A 13,766-nucleotide genomic window follows, 5' to 3' on the forward strand; every position below is an offset into this window, starting at 1 on the left:
TCTAGTACTACTCTAAACACCATCACTTTGGAGTTTTTATTTGCATAGATGATGTCCACTTTTATATTTTTTTTTATAGACTAGATGTCAATTTGGCACACCCATTCTTTCTCTTTGTACACCCACGTCTTTATGACTTAGCCATTAGGTTCATTGATTTGATTCGGCCCAACCATGTATGTCACTTGCGCAAGTCCCTCTATGATCTCAAGCAAGCTCCTTGTGCATGATTCACCAGCTTTGATACCATGTAAAGAGAAACCTAGAAGACTTTGGAGAGAATAAGGCTTGAGATAATTGACTCGATTGATTTGATTGATGTCAAAGGTTACAATATATAGGAATGCAAGAAACTTAATTTAGGTAGGTGAATTAATACAATCCAATTCACAAGGATACAATACTTGTACTATAAGAAAGTCTAACTAATTCTAGAAGGATCTGCGGCGCTGGTTGGGCTATAGGCCGTGTCTCTAACAGAATGAATCAACAAGAGAATCAAGAAAAAATAAAAGTGTGCAAAAGGAGAAAATAAGTGTACGGATGTCATTTCCCTATATTATGCAACGACATACACGTTCCTTGTAACAAAGTGAAAGGTTTACAAAATAGAAAGATGATACATATTGTAAACACGAAAATCATGTGAAATTTCGATGTCTACACATATACATAACCAACAGTAGGAAATGCAAGTGAAAAAACAAGCAAAATACACACAGGATCTGCCAAGTCAATCTCATGGACATCGAACACTCTGTTTCTACTTTTCGAGTGCCGATTTTATTTTTATGAGCTTCCGCAACACATGTTTGATATCCATTATTTCCTTTGGCACTTGGTCGGAACATCTCAAGCCTATGTCCATGATTGATAAAATGATACATTTTGTGGCATTCATCTCTATTCCCTCTTCTGTGCTCAATAAACCAATATCCATTACTCCTAGAATACCCTCAGGGAGCGACGCATTTATCCATTTCCTCAAGGTCAGTTGTTCCGTAAACATTCCATCTGTTGGCCTCCTTCTTGCAATTATTTCAAACAACATGATTCTATAGAATTTTGACAGCCACGGTTGTCCTATCGGAAAGACTTCCCTTGTACACATAGCCAAAACTTGCGGCTCCCAGAAAGTTGCATTCAGAGAAATCATTTGTAGCACAACGGAGTTGATGATATGATATCATTCTATGCCCTGGAGCCATTGACAGTTCTTCTGAACTTGGAACACTTGCACTTGTTTTTCTGAACTTTGAATTTCGAGTGCTAAGATTCTTGCAAGGTTGGATTCCATAAATTGACAGGCATTGATGAGTTCAGTTGGTTGGAATTTAGGAAAACTCTTTGAAGTTGTCTGAGGTTTCCTATGCAACTTGGGATCAATCCACCAATTGTATTGCTTACCAGTGATATAGCTCAGCCAGGTTCCGATACGACGTAACTCCACCGGAATGAAACCTTCAATGCTGTTGTTATCGAGATGCAAGAGAATGAGGACTTGTCAGCTAGAGACCAAACCGTAACAATGATACTTCTCCTCAAAAGTGGAGGAAAGCAGGTCCAGTATCCACCCTTAGTCTAATTTCTAAATAGGATGGCAAAAACTATGTTATATATTCTCTCCTAGTTGTATTTTTACACATTCAGATAACCAAAGAAGAACACAAAACGTACAAGAAAACATTTCCAATAAACCTACAGGTTACTCATAGTCATAGGAATGTGATCCCGTCTTCAAGCACATTTCATGTACCCATAATTTTTAAATATATTCTTATAACGTTTCCTTGTGTACCATGACCGACAAGTACCATAACTACTTTTCCCCTTGATACTATGACCTACAAATATTACACATCATACTTAAAAAGTTCTCAAAATCAAAACATATGGAATCATATGCTTATGCCTTCATTGTAGAATTAATTACTACCTTAAATAACAAGGAGGAAACAAATACTGTGGCTTCAAGACTCTTCTAGAGTTACATTACTACTTCGGAATGGGGGCAAAACACATGAAAGAAATTGAACAACATTGTATGTTTCATAAGAATATACCCATACCATTCCCATGAAAATCTGGAAGAACATGCACATCTTCAGTCAAAGAAGCAAGCAATGGACGCTTCAAATCATGCATCATTGTCTTCAATATCTTGTTCACAAGTTCAAACAAAGAAATGCCTAGAGAGAGACACACAGATCAACTTAACTTGTCCGCAAACAGCATTCAAGAGTTAACCCATTTGTCCTAGTACAGTAATTACCATAAAGAAGTTGATCAATGACTCTCACGCTGAGAAGCAGCACGATTCAGCATGATCGCTTTCAATTATGTGATCCAATAATGCACCAGTAGCACTCTGCCCACATTCTGTAAGCCAGTATTCGAGCACCATACCTAAAAATTTTAAAGAGGAAATAGAGTAGGTAAAGTATGTTGACAATAACAATGTACTACAGTTGAAAAATTCTCCACATAAAGAGAATTGCGGATGTTAAAAAAGGTGGCTATCGCATGACCCAATTAATATTTAACTGAAACAGAAATGGATTATCAAATCCCATACCTGACAAGCATGGACCCTAGACCCTTGGAATGAAAAGCTTGTTCTGTGGTACAACCAAATGCCATGTAGAAGACTAACATCATACCATGGCATACAGCTTCGCTATCACACTCTGAACATATAACACTCGTTCAGAAGAAAGAATACATCACTTTAGCCACTTGAAATCAATGTGAAATCTTCAGTACAAAATATCTTGCCTTTGCAGCAGTTGATGTGAGACCAGAACCCAGAGGATGGCCAGGGAAGGCTACACTTCGTCCTGTTTCAATCTCAAGTTATGAACCAAAGACAAAAGTACCCAACGGTAGCACAAAGCATTTGGAAAAATCCGCACAATAACCAAGACACAAATAAGACATTGCTGATACAGTCAAGTTTGACTTGTGAACTATTTTCAGATGAAAGGCATAGTTAAGTAAAGCAGAGTTGAAGCAAATTGAAGTGTATGTACATAAGATCACGAATCAAATAAAATTTTTTTTTTTTCGATACAAACAAATTTTTATTGCGAAGAATCAATAAAAATACAAGGGCAGACAAGAAGTCTGCAAAAGCACATACGAAAACAAGATAAAATAATTTTAAACAATCCATATGCAAGGATATGCATATGCACTGCATAATTCCAAAAAAAATTACTACCGAACTATCAGTCAGCCAACACTGATATTTATACCATATCCAAAAAAATTCTTTTTTTTTTTTTGGCCTGGCCGGGGGGGAGGGGGCGGGGGTGTGGGGGGTGGGAGAGTTATCTAAAAAGGAATAAGGTGTTGTGCACTCGATAACTAAATTTCTTTCTCTGACCAGTAATAAATGAAAGTCGCTAGATTTTTAAGACCTTGTTAAATTCTCAATAATCAGCAAACCCAAACTTGTCAAAGCGTGGCGGTTCGTTAGAAAACTACAGGATTTTACATTTACATTTCCCACCGTCAAGAAGACATATTGAGAGCTTATGTCTACAAGTCTTTACCTATCTTAGCATGATGACCATCTACAAGATCACCCAATCCAATCCTCCACCAAGAAATCATCATCCCATCCACAAGCTTCCATATCTCTCATTGTTTAGCTGCATATGTGCATGACCAAGATATGTCCACTTGCATACTGTCGTACAGAGACTCCGTGTATCATCTCTTGTGGCCAAAGATGTACAATTATATCACTTTGTTCAATAAATTCAAGTAAAAAATGACTAGGACTAGAGGTTCACATATCGAATGACTGGCTAGAAGATTCAAGTACCCGTATGATAACCAATCACTCAGGTCCATCCACTTGAAGACCATTGACCAAGACTCGGGAAGATTTTCTTTCACCTATAGAAGCTGCAGAAGATGGTCTTTACATTTGAAAAATAAATGTATAGCAAATAAAGGAACCCATGGATAATTTCATACATTTATAAAGCCTCGGAGCTCAGTTGGTAGTATGCAGAAAAACTTTCACTTTGTAAAAATATATTAAGTGTTTTGAGTGTCTAAGTGTTCGAGTGTTGTCTCTCTTATCAACTTTGGTGCTATTATGTAATACTGAAGTTGAAGATTAATAAATTAATGTGAGTTTACTTCCTTATTTTATGCCTTTATTTATATTATATATTTAACCCTATTCTTTGTATATTTTGGTTAATATTTTGGAAGAATTTTGATACTTTGAATTATGTTTTCAATATAGGACTTTCGACTTCCTTTGGAGCAAAACATAACCAAATGGATGAATTTTGGAGTAATTCCCATTGGAGGACGTTTGTGAGTCACTTGGCTTGATCGTGTCAAAATATCAAAATTTTCTACCAAGCAGTTATTTTCTGGAAATAGAATAAAGGAGCAATGCGTGGTATTGGAATAGTGATATTTTGGGCTTGAATTGCGTTTTTGGAGTCCAAGATAATCTCAGATGGGTTCGTGGCCTTCTGGAGATGTGTTCAGAACATCTTGATCTTCAAAACAAGCTATCATGGACCGCATTTGGAGGGTGTTTGTGGCCAAAACGTGGCTGGACAAGTACTTGCCAGATTCTCCTAGCTTAGTTAGGACTTTATTTTCTAAGATATTTTATTATTATTTTTAGTTTCATAGTTGGAATAAAGGACCTAGTTTTTAGGAATTATGCGATGCCCTTTAGATGGGATTTAAAAGGTTTCAGCTGGCCTTAAGTTATGCACATTCCCTTTTATGGGACTTGGAGACAAAGAGACTTGCTAGAGTTCTTGGAGATTTTCTATTTTAATGTGTTTTCAATCCTTTTCTTTATAATAATATTTTCTATAATTTTCATTATGAATATGCATAACTAATCCATTTTGCTAGGGTGAAGCCTTGAGTCTTAGCCTGAATATGTAATTTTTTTTTAATTGCTTATGATTGATTGTATGCATGCTTTGAATTATTAATTACTGTTTTAAACTATATAATTGTCTTGATGACTGGCCACCATTATGATATTTAGAAAAGTAATTTGAAGCAATTTTGGTCGGAAGGTTCCCTGAAATTGACGTTGACTTCTTGTGATTAATAATTGTAATTTCACTTAAGATGAACACCACTTCTTAAGGGTTGCATGGTTTTTCAAAGGGTTTTTGACACATGTCGACCTGGAGTGTCCATTAGGACTCCGAATCGAGTTGTGCTAGCCGACAGGTGACGAAGCCATAAAGTATAGTGATGTGGAAAATGTGAATAAATGTAAACCTAAAGTGCCTAAAGACAAGAGTGCACTGTGAACGGGAATGAACCCATTTCACATGCAACATCAGAGCACAAATAAAGTACAATAGTGTGGGTAAGGATCATACCCCCAGAGGTAGCCACCTATACTAAGATTGGCCAAGAATCCTCGTCGATACGAACTTTCAGCAGCTAAAACCTGGAGGGGCGAAAAACAAGGGTGAGTGGGCTGAAAATAAAGTTTTAATAAAAACCTTTTGAAAACGTTATAACCCCTCACTGTAAAACACATATAATTTCCCAGAAAATAATAATACATACGTATATAGAAATTAGGCTTGAGAGCAATGAAAACCAAAGTATGTGCCATGTCAAGTATCTCAATAATAAATATGTAAGCCAGGTGCTATGAATCGATATAAAATGATATGTCAGCCGGAGTCACCTAACGTGACTTGTACAGCTGAACCTATAGCTCATTAACCAATTCATGCACGCGAGTCGGAACCACCTAATGTGGTCTGTACGACAGGGCTGAGTGTAAATAAGTACGCTCAAGTGCTACGATCACATGAAGGCTATGCGAATAATCGCGGGTCACCTAAGAGTCGGAACCAACTAATGTGGTATGTACAACACGGCTGTACACCAAACTTGGATCCAAGGTGAAAGTGCGGTGTGGGAGGTGAACATCACGTGAGGACTGTGACCTGGCCACGGGTGGGAGCATTAACACCGGGGTGCAGGATGGCCTTCACCGCGGTGTGAGCTCTACATGCCTCTACGATAACCATAACCAATGCAACCACTAAAATCATACAGTACTCACCTGAAACTTACTTGGCCTCCACAGCGTCATACAATAGTATGCATATACGTACCAATGCATATAATAAAATGAAATGCAAGCATGACATGACATTTAAAAGAATATGCTCGTTTCAAAATAGTTGCTGGGAAAATGTAAAGCATATATACGTGTGTGTGTGTATATATATATATTATATAGAAAACCAAAAGCCCACTCACTTGGAGTCCGCGTTACAACTCCCTAGGACAAACATCAAGGCGTCACGAACGATCGACGCCTAGAACAATTATCAAACCACATCTCAGAATCCATATCAATAGAACACGTAACTTACATAAAACACATCCCCAAGGACGTTCTAGAATGATTTGAGACCAATTGACCAAAAGTCAACCGTTAGTCAAAGATCGATTGTAGGGTCTACAACCCTACGTCACTCGATCTAAAAGATCCGCACCTCAGATTTCCGATCTGTAACTTTCAAATATCCACATTATGCTTCTAAAACATCATACTAAAGTTTCATTACGATCTCATGGTTGGATCTCCGCCAATTACAATTTCAAATGGCGGTTAACGTTTTATTATATGAATTTACAAATCCAATTCGAAAAAATCCGTACGTCGGATCCGCAATCCGTAAGTTCCTATGCTCCTCAAAGATTACATACTACAATATATTAGAGTTTGGTGACAATCCAACGGTCGGATCGTCGATTACTATTCTAATCAAGTGACGGACCTTAATGGAACTTCGCCGGATTCTGCAGATTTTGCAGATTTCCAGGGCAATCTTTAGAACTCCATATCTCACTTGTTTCTCAACCAAATTCGACCCATAATATACCAAATCGAAGCTAGAGAAGTGTAGAACAAAATTGTACCTTCTTGGAGTCCAAATGGTTGCCGGAGATGGCCATAAAATGGCCTGAAAGACGGCTGTCCGCGGGAAAACATGGAAATTTGCCAGAATTTCTGGGCAAACTTTCAACGTCCATAACTTTGTCAATACTCAATGAAATCAATTGATTCTAAAACGAAAACCGTAGTTCTTGACAAGACAAAGAGATTGGTACCTCACGATGGCTATCTCGTCGTAGTTTCGCCGAAAACGCCTCGAAAGTGGTGCATGTCGCTGGAAACTGGGAAAACTTTAAATCGTCACAACTTTCTCATTTCTCCACCAAATTAAATGATCCAAACATGAAAATTCATCTACTCAATGAGAGAAATCGATCTATACCTGTTTAGAGTTCAAAATATGGCTGGAAATTATCTGAATCACGCCTAGAAGTCTCGGCCCAAAACCTTGTTCTTCGAACTCGTGTTTCGGGTTCGTTTTCAATGAAACAAAACTCAAAAATGGGTTTATGGCTGTGAAGGCATGCAGATAATGGTGGTTTTGATGTTCAACAAGCTGAAAAATTTGGTGATGATGGTGGTTTGTTTCATGGGAGAAGGGAAGAGCCGAGAGAGAGTTAGAGAGTTAGAGAGAGTGAAGAGTTACGGCAAAGAAGAGGAAGGAGAGAAGGTTCCAGATATTATGAGGACCAATCTGTGGGTCCCACGTGTCACACTATTCTAGGTGTAACATGTCTTTCAAATGGCAAATTACCAAAATACCCTCGACGTTTAAAGGTTCGTAGAATCTTCGTTATAACTCCAAATTACATTCTGTTTGCACCCACGCGTTTGTAGCGATGAGTACTATGAGGATACGCCAAGAAAACGAGTCTTCCGTGACACAACATGGCAATCAACAAAAGTCAATGCATTTGCCTCAAAGGGCATTTTCGTAAATTCACTTATTAAAATTATAAAAATCGTAAAATTGGGAACAGGTCGTTACAATCCACCCCCTTAAGAAAAATTTCATCCCCGAAATTTAAAATAACTTGTTAAATGTAAAATCCTTAAAAATAAGGAGAAAATATGTATATAAATACATATATAAGGAAAAATCAAGTTGGAGTGGCTGCATAAAAGAGAATGACATTTTGTTGCGATCGGATTGCAAGTATTCCTCTTTCATGCCTCCAAGCTCATACTTTCCTTCTCCTTTAGCACAATACTAAAATCTAATACTTCTATGTAATACCGTAGAAATAGTTGTATTGAAGTCAAAACTAAGCATAGAAAAATTTTACCTACGCACTTGTAGCGTGTTATGCTTCGAAGGTATGTATGTAGTATCTTTGAATCAAGCCCAAATAATAAATAAATAAATAACTAAATTACTAACGTAGGTGGACCTAAATGTCCACTTACTCAACGAGTTCAACAAATAAGTTCTCAATATTACGGTATGTAGCCTGCAATATCGACAACTCACTGTTATCTCAATAAGCAAGTAACAAAATCCCGATGATGCAATATTACCATCATGCCCCTCATTGGGAAATACACATAAATAATCCAATTAGCGCCTTAATCGTGCTCAAGTACTACCCTCTTAGGCAAACTTACCAAGCATGCAGAACGAATAAAATGCAACACGTACACGAAGGTCTGTGTAGTTTGTTGAGACTAACCATCAGTCTAAGGATAAAGTGCAGTACCAGGTAACAACTTTGTACTCATAGCCTTCAAGAAAACTTCTCAATACTTGGAAGTGAACCACGCATCATAAGATACAAAAGTGACAAATGTACCATGTAGTCGTACAATGTAGTCCATAACGTCTTAGAAAGCATCTTCATATTAAATTCCTCTCGAATTTAGCGAAAAAATATGTCGAGAGGCTAAAGGAACACTCAAGAGTTTGAAAGTCAAATAAGTCCAACAAATCTCAAATACAAGGTAACTGAAATTAATGTATAATATCTCACTAGTAGCTTTAGGAATATTCAATCACCAACGGTAAAGATTCGTTTAGTAGAGTATTTGTTTGGTGATTGAAGAATTACTGATCACAACTACATTTCAATATCCAAGCAATTCCTTTAGATAGTTTCTCTATTTCAAGAATAATACAAAGTGTAGTAGGGTAGACACGAACCAAAGATTGACTAGAATACCTTCTAGCACAAATAGGTGAATATGGAATCCCATCAGAATAAACGTTGGTCTAAACGCCTGAGAAATCTGATAATTTCAAGAATGAGGAATTTTACCAAGTGGTCTAAAATGTAGTCTCTCTGGACCAATGGAAAGTGGGCTAACTTGTCACGTCGGTCGATGGTTACTGAAACACCATCATAATTTCACATGTATAAGATACCTCATATTGGAAGCTTATGGTGATATTTCCCATCCTTATATAGATACAGGAAGTGATTATAACCATCCAAACAATTTATTGATATCTCACGAGTAACGTCAAAATAGTACTTTTGAATTCCAATTGAGGTGGGATAAGACAAGCTAAAGGTGCTTAGTAACTACGTTTTCACCACTGGGGTAATACATGATATTGTAATCGTAGGCGTTGATTTGGTCCTTCCAACGTCACTATCAGAAATTTTAGCTTATTTTAAATGAAGATGTATTTGAGAAATCTAAGGTTGGTAAAGGTTTTAGACACGTTTCTCACTGAGAAGTGTCATCCAATATTTCAAATGAAGATAACAACAATTGAGTCTAAATCATGAATAGGATGGTTCATTTCGAATAGTTTTAACCGTTGGGAAATATAAATGATACTCCATCATGCTGCATCTACAAAGTCAAAACATCCCAAAATGATCAATGTCATTGAAAGGTGTAACACAAAGGTAGATTGAGACAACAATTTAGTTGTCAGAACTTTATTCATACTAACATCACAACTAAACTAACTTTCCTCGGTTGTAAGTGAGGAAAAACACTATAACTGAAAATCTTTGATCAATTGTCGATAAAATCGACAAGACCAAAGATATCTCGAAATTCACTCTACTTTGTGAGAATTTCCACTTTCTTTCACTCCAACCTTTTGGAAAAAGAAAAGAATCTCGTCCACTGAGATCACGTCTCCTAAAAAGATTATCAATTTAATCAAAGTTTACAGTCGAGGAATTTGGTATAAAGCTGACTAACAGAGCTTAGGGAATTTGGTCTCACTGTCGAGGTAGATAAGAAGGTAGTTGATAAGACCACTATAAATTCGTCAAACCATGGAGGCAAACTCGGGTTACAAAGGTTGGTCGGTTAGACCATTAGCTCAAAGTAGGGAATAATGGTTTTTAATTGTCACCCAATCAAGTTGCTTCTAGGTACAAACCTAGGGTTTAGTCTTTCGCCTTCGTGAATAGGTTTGAAGTTCCCTAAATAAAGTGTTTGATTGGGTAATTCCCTAATCAGTAAGCTTTAGTGACTAAGTTCTCTCAATGAAGTAGGACTTGTTCGAAAGTCACAAGGAAAACTGATATAGGAGTTGTTCGATAAGAAATAGGGAAAATAAATGTGGTGTTAACAAGGTGGATCAATGATGTATTCTACTTCTCACATTCGGTGGCATCCTAGTAGAATTTTGAGAAATGACGCCAAAGGTATACATCCTCGAAACGTACTAAACTACTAACCAACTCTACGATACGAACTAAAAGGTTTTCACAATTTTCTCGACACTTAAAACATTCTAAGAGTGAGATGTCATTTCGTATTTCGATCCTACTGTCTACCTGTGGAAGTGATCGAGAGGTGGCTAGTCGAAGAAGTTTTGATTACTTGAATAGGTAATATGGTTAACATACCCGTGAGTTTACTGTCTTAATACAAGGTCTGCTCCTAAGTTTCCACGATTTTGTTTCTTCGGCTCAAGTAGTCACTATTAATTAGTCTACCAGTCACGTTGCTAATTGATGCATATATGATACTTTGATTTTGTTCGCTACCCTAAAACTGTAAACCAGTGTCTTGGCCTAAGGCTATCACTCCCGGATATTAACCTATGTCCAGTATCAGAATTTATACCACTAGAATACTGGTTAACAATTCCTGGATATCGAACAATATTGTCAATTAATAGTGCCACCATAGGCTGATCACAGGCTAGAGCCTGCTTAGATAATTGGTTTTCGACGATTGGTAAGGAATTGGTCCGGTGAGGTGGTTTCATTAATCCTAGAGAAAATACTTACTACTTCAAGGATTTCTACTAACTGTAGGTATAACAACGTACATCGGTGCCTATAATTGTCGAAATGATGAGTACATCACCAAAAGAAAACTCGAGAACTAGCGTTGGCTGGAACGTCCTAAGGCTGGAAAAAGAATTTTCTAATAATCTGCTTTAGGACGGACTTAAATGGAAGTCGATCTTCCTCCTAAAGATCCGGAATGATCACTAGTGCGTTTAGAAAGATTAATGCTATTAAGGACCAAAAGTGATTGTCCCCCTGATGTTCTTACGTCAAGTGCTACCTTTTTAGCACCACCTTGTCACTAGAGGCATTTCTGGAAATTTTGACGAAAGTACAACTTCGTGGGAATTTCGATAGAAGGTATACTAACAGATACTGCCAAGGGAGCAAAACTATTCTTAGCTTCCATTCTCGAAAGGGTTGGTAGAAATGACTAGATGGTAGTGGAATTGGTAGGTAATTCTCCCGTGATGCACAACTGTCAATATAGTAGCCCTGCTTCAGGACCATCAACTTATCTCAAATCTACATCTTTCCTTGGCATGGGAATTCTTCACTTATAATTTAGAGGCGTTTGCCAAAATAATTTTCTAAAAGGTCAATAAGTCAACTAAGTCACTCAATACTTAGAAAAAGCTAATACATTTTTCATATTCGACGAGGTGGTAAAATTCAAAAATTAGTCTCAAGAACCTAGAATGCTTACATCACGCGTGTGATGAACGCAATACTGCCCAACTTATGCTCTAATACCAAACTGACACACCCTGACCCGAAATGTCCATTAGGACTTCGAATCGAGTTGTGATGGCTGACACTTAGAAGGTGACGAAGCCATAAAGTATAGTGATATGGAAAATGTGAATAAATTTAAACCTAAAGTGCCTAAAGACAAAAGTGCGTTGTGAGCCAGAATAAACCCATTTCACATGCGACGTCAAAGCACAAGTAAAGTATAGTAGTGTGGGTAAGGATCATACCCTCAGAGGTAGCCACCTATACTGAGATTCGCCAAGAATCCTTGTCGATACGAACTTTCAGCAGCTAAAAGGGCTGAAAATAAAATTTTAATAAAAACCTTTTGAAAACGTTATAATTCCTCGCTGTAAAACCCATATAATTTCCCAGAAAATAATAATACATACGTATATAGAAATCAGGCTTGAGAGGAATGAAAACCAAAGTATGTGCCATGTCAAGAATCTCAATAATAAATATGTAAGCCAGGTGCTGTGAATCAATATAAAATGATATGTCAGCTGGAGTTACCTAACGTGACATGTACGGCTGAACCTATAACTCATTAACCAATTCATTCACATGAGTCAGAACCACCTAATGTGGTCTGTACAACAGGGCTGAGTGTAAATAAGTACGCTCAAGTGCTACGATCACGTGAAGGCTGTACGAATAATTGCGGGTCACCTACGAGTCGGAACCACCTAATGTGATTTGTATGATAGGGCTGTGCACAAAACTTGGATCCAAGATGAGTGTGCAGTGCGGAATGTAAACATCATGTGAAGGACTGTGCCCTGGCCACGGGCGGGAGCACTAACACGGGGGTGCAGGATAATGAGCTCTACATGCCTCTACATATAACCATAACCAATGCAACCATTAACATCATACAGCACCCGAAACTGGCCTCCACAGTGTTATACAACAGTATGCATATAATAAAATGAAATGCAAGCATGACATGGCATTTAAAATAATACGCCCGTTTCAAAACAGTTGCTGGGAAAATGTAAAGAATATATACATGTGTGTGTGTGTGTGTGTCTGTGTGTGTATATATATATATATAGAAAACCAAAAGCCCACTCACTTGGAGTCCGCGCTACAACTCCCTAGCACAAACATCGAGGCGCCACGAAAGATCGGCGCCTAGAACAATTATCAAACCACATCTCAGAATCCTTATCAATAGAACACGTAACTTACATAAAACACATCCTCAAGGACATTCTAAAATGATTTGAGACCCATTGACCAAAAGTCAACTGTTGGTCAAAGATCAATGGTAGGGTCTACAACCCTACGTAACTTGATCTGGAAGATCCGCACCTCAGATTTCCGATCCGTAACTTCCAAATATCCACATTATGCTTCTAAAACATCATACTAAAAAGTTTCATTACGATCCTGGGTTGGATCTCATGCTATGAGGGTTGCAAAAATATCGAGATAAAAACCATTGTTTTGAAAGTACCTGATTGCGTGATGATATGGATGAACTGGTTTGATGCAGAATAATTATGAACTTCAGGTTCACATATTCCTACAGGCAAACACAAATATATATGCAAACAAATATGCAACAAGAATATGCAAAAATATAAAATTTAGGTTTACAATTATAATTGAATTATAATTATTTGGACTTCGGGCCAAATTAAAGTGTGGGTGAAAAAAATATAAAACCCATTGGACCTAAAGTAATTAGGCGAATAAAACTCGGGCCCAAAAGAAAAATAAGCTCACAGGTGGCTTAAAAAATTGGTCTCTACTACCTAGGCCCAAAAATTGGGCTAGTAGTCTCGGGTGTAGGCTGCAGGCCTACGGGGAGAACATGGCAAGGGGTTGGGTTGCTGCAGGCAAGCCCCAAGGTTTGTGAAAAAAACATTTTCATACGG

The 13,766-nt window shown here is 37.6% G+C and overlaps 1 pseudogene; it reads right to left on the reverse strand.

The window, feature by feature from the left end:
• Nucleotides 1-2,049: 2,049 nt before the first annotated feature.
• On the reverse strand, nt 2,050-6,112 carry LOC137732881 (uncharacterized; annotated as a pseudogene).
• Between the last annotated feature and the right edge of the window lie 7,654 nt (nt 6,113-13,766).

Source organism: Pyrus communis, chromosome 16, assembly GCF_041283825.1.
Source record: "Pyrus communis isolate YQ-2024b chromosome 16, ASM4128382v1, whole genome shotgun sequence".
NCBI lineage: Eukaryota > Viridiplantae > Streptophyta > Magnoliopsida > Rosales > Rosaceae > Pyrus > Pyrus communis.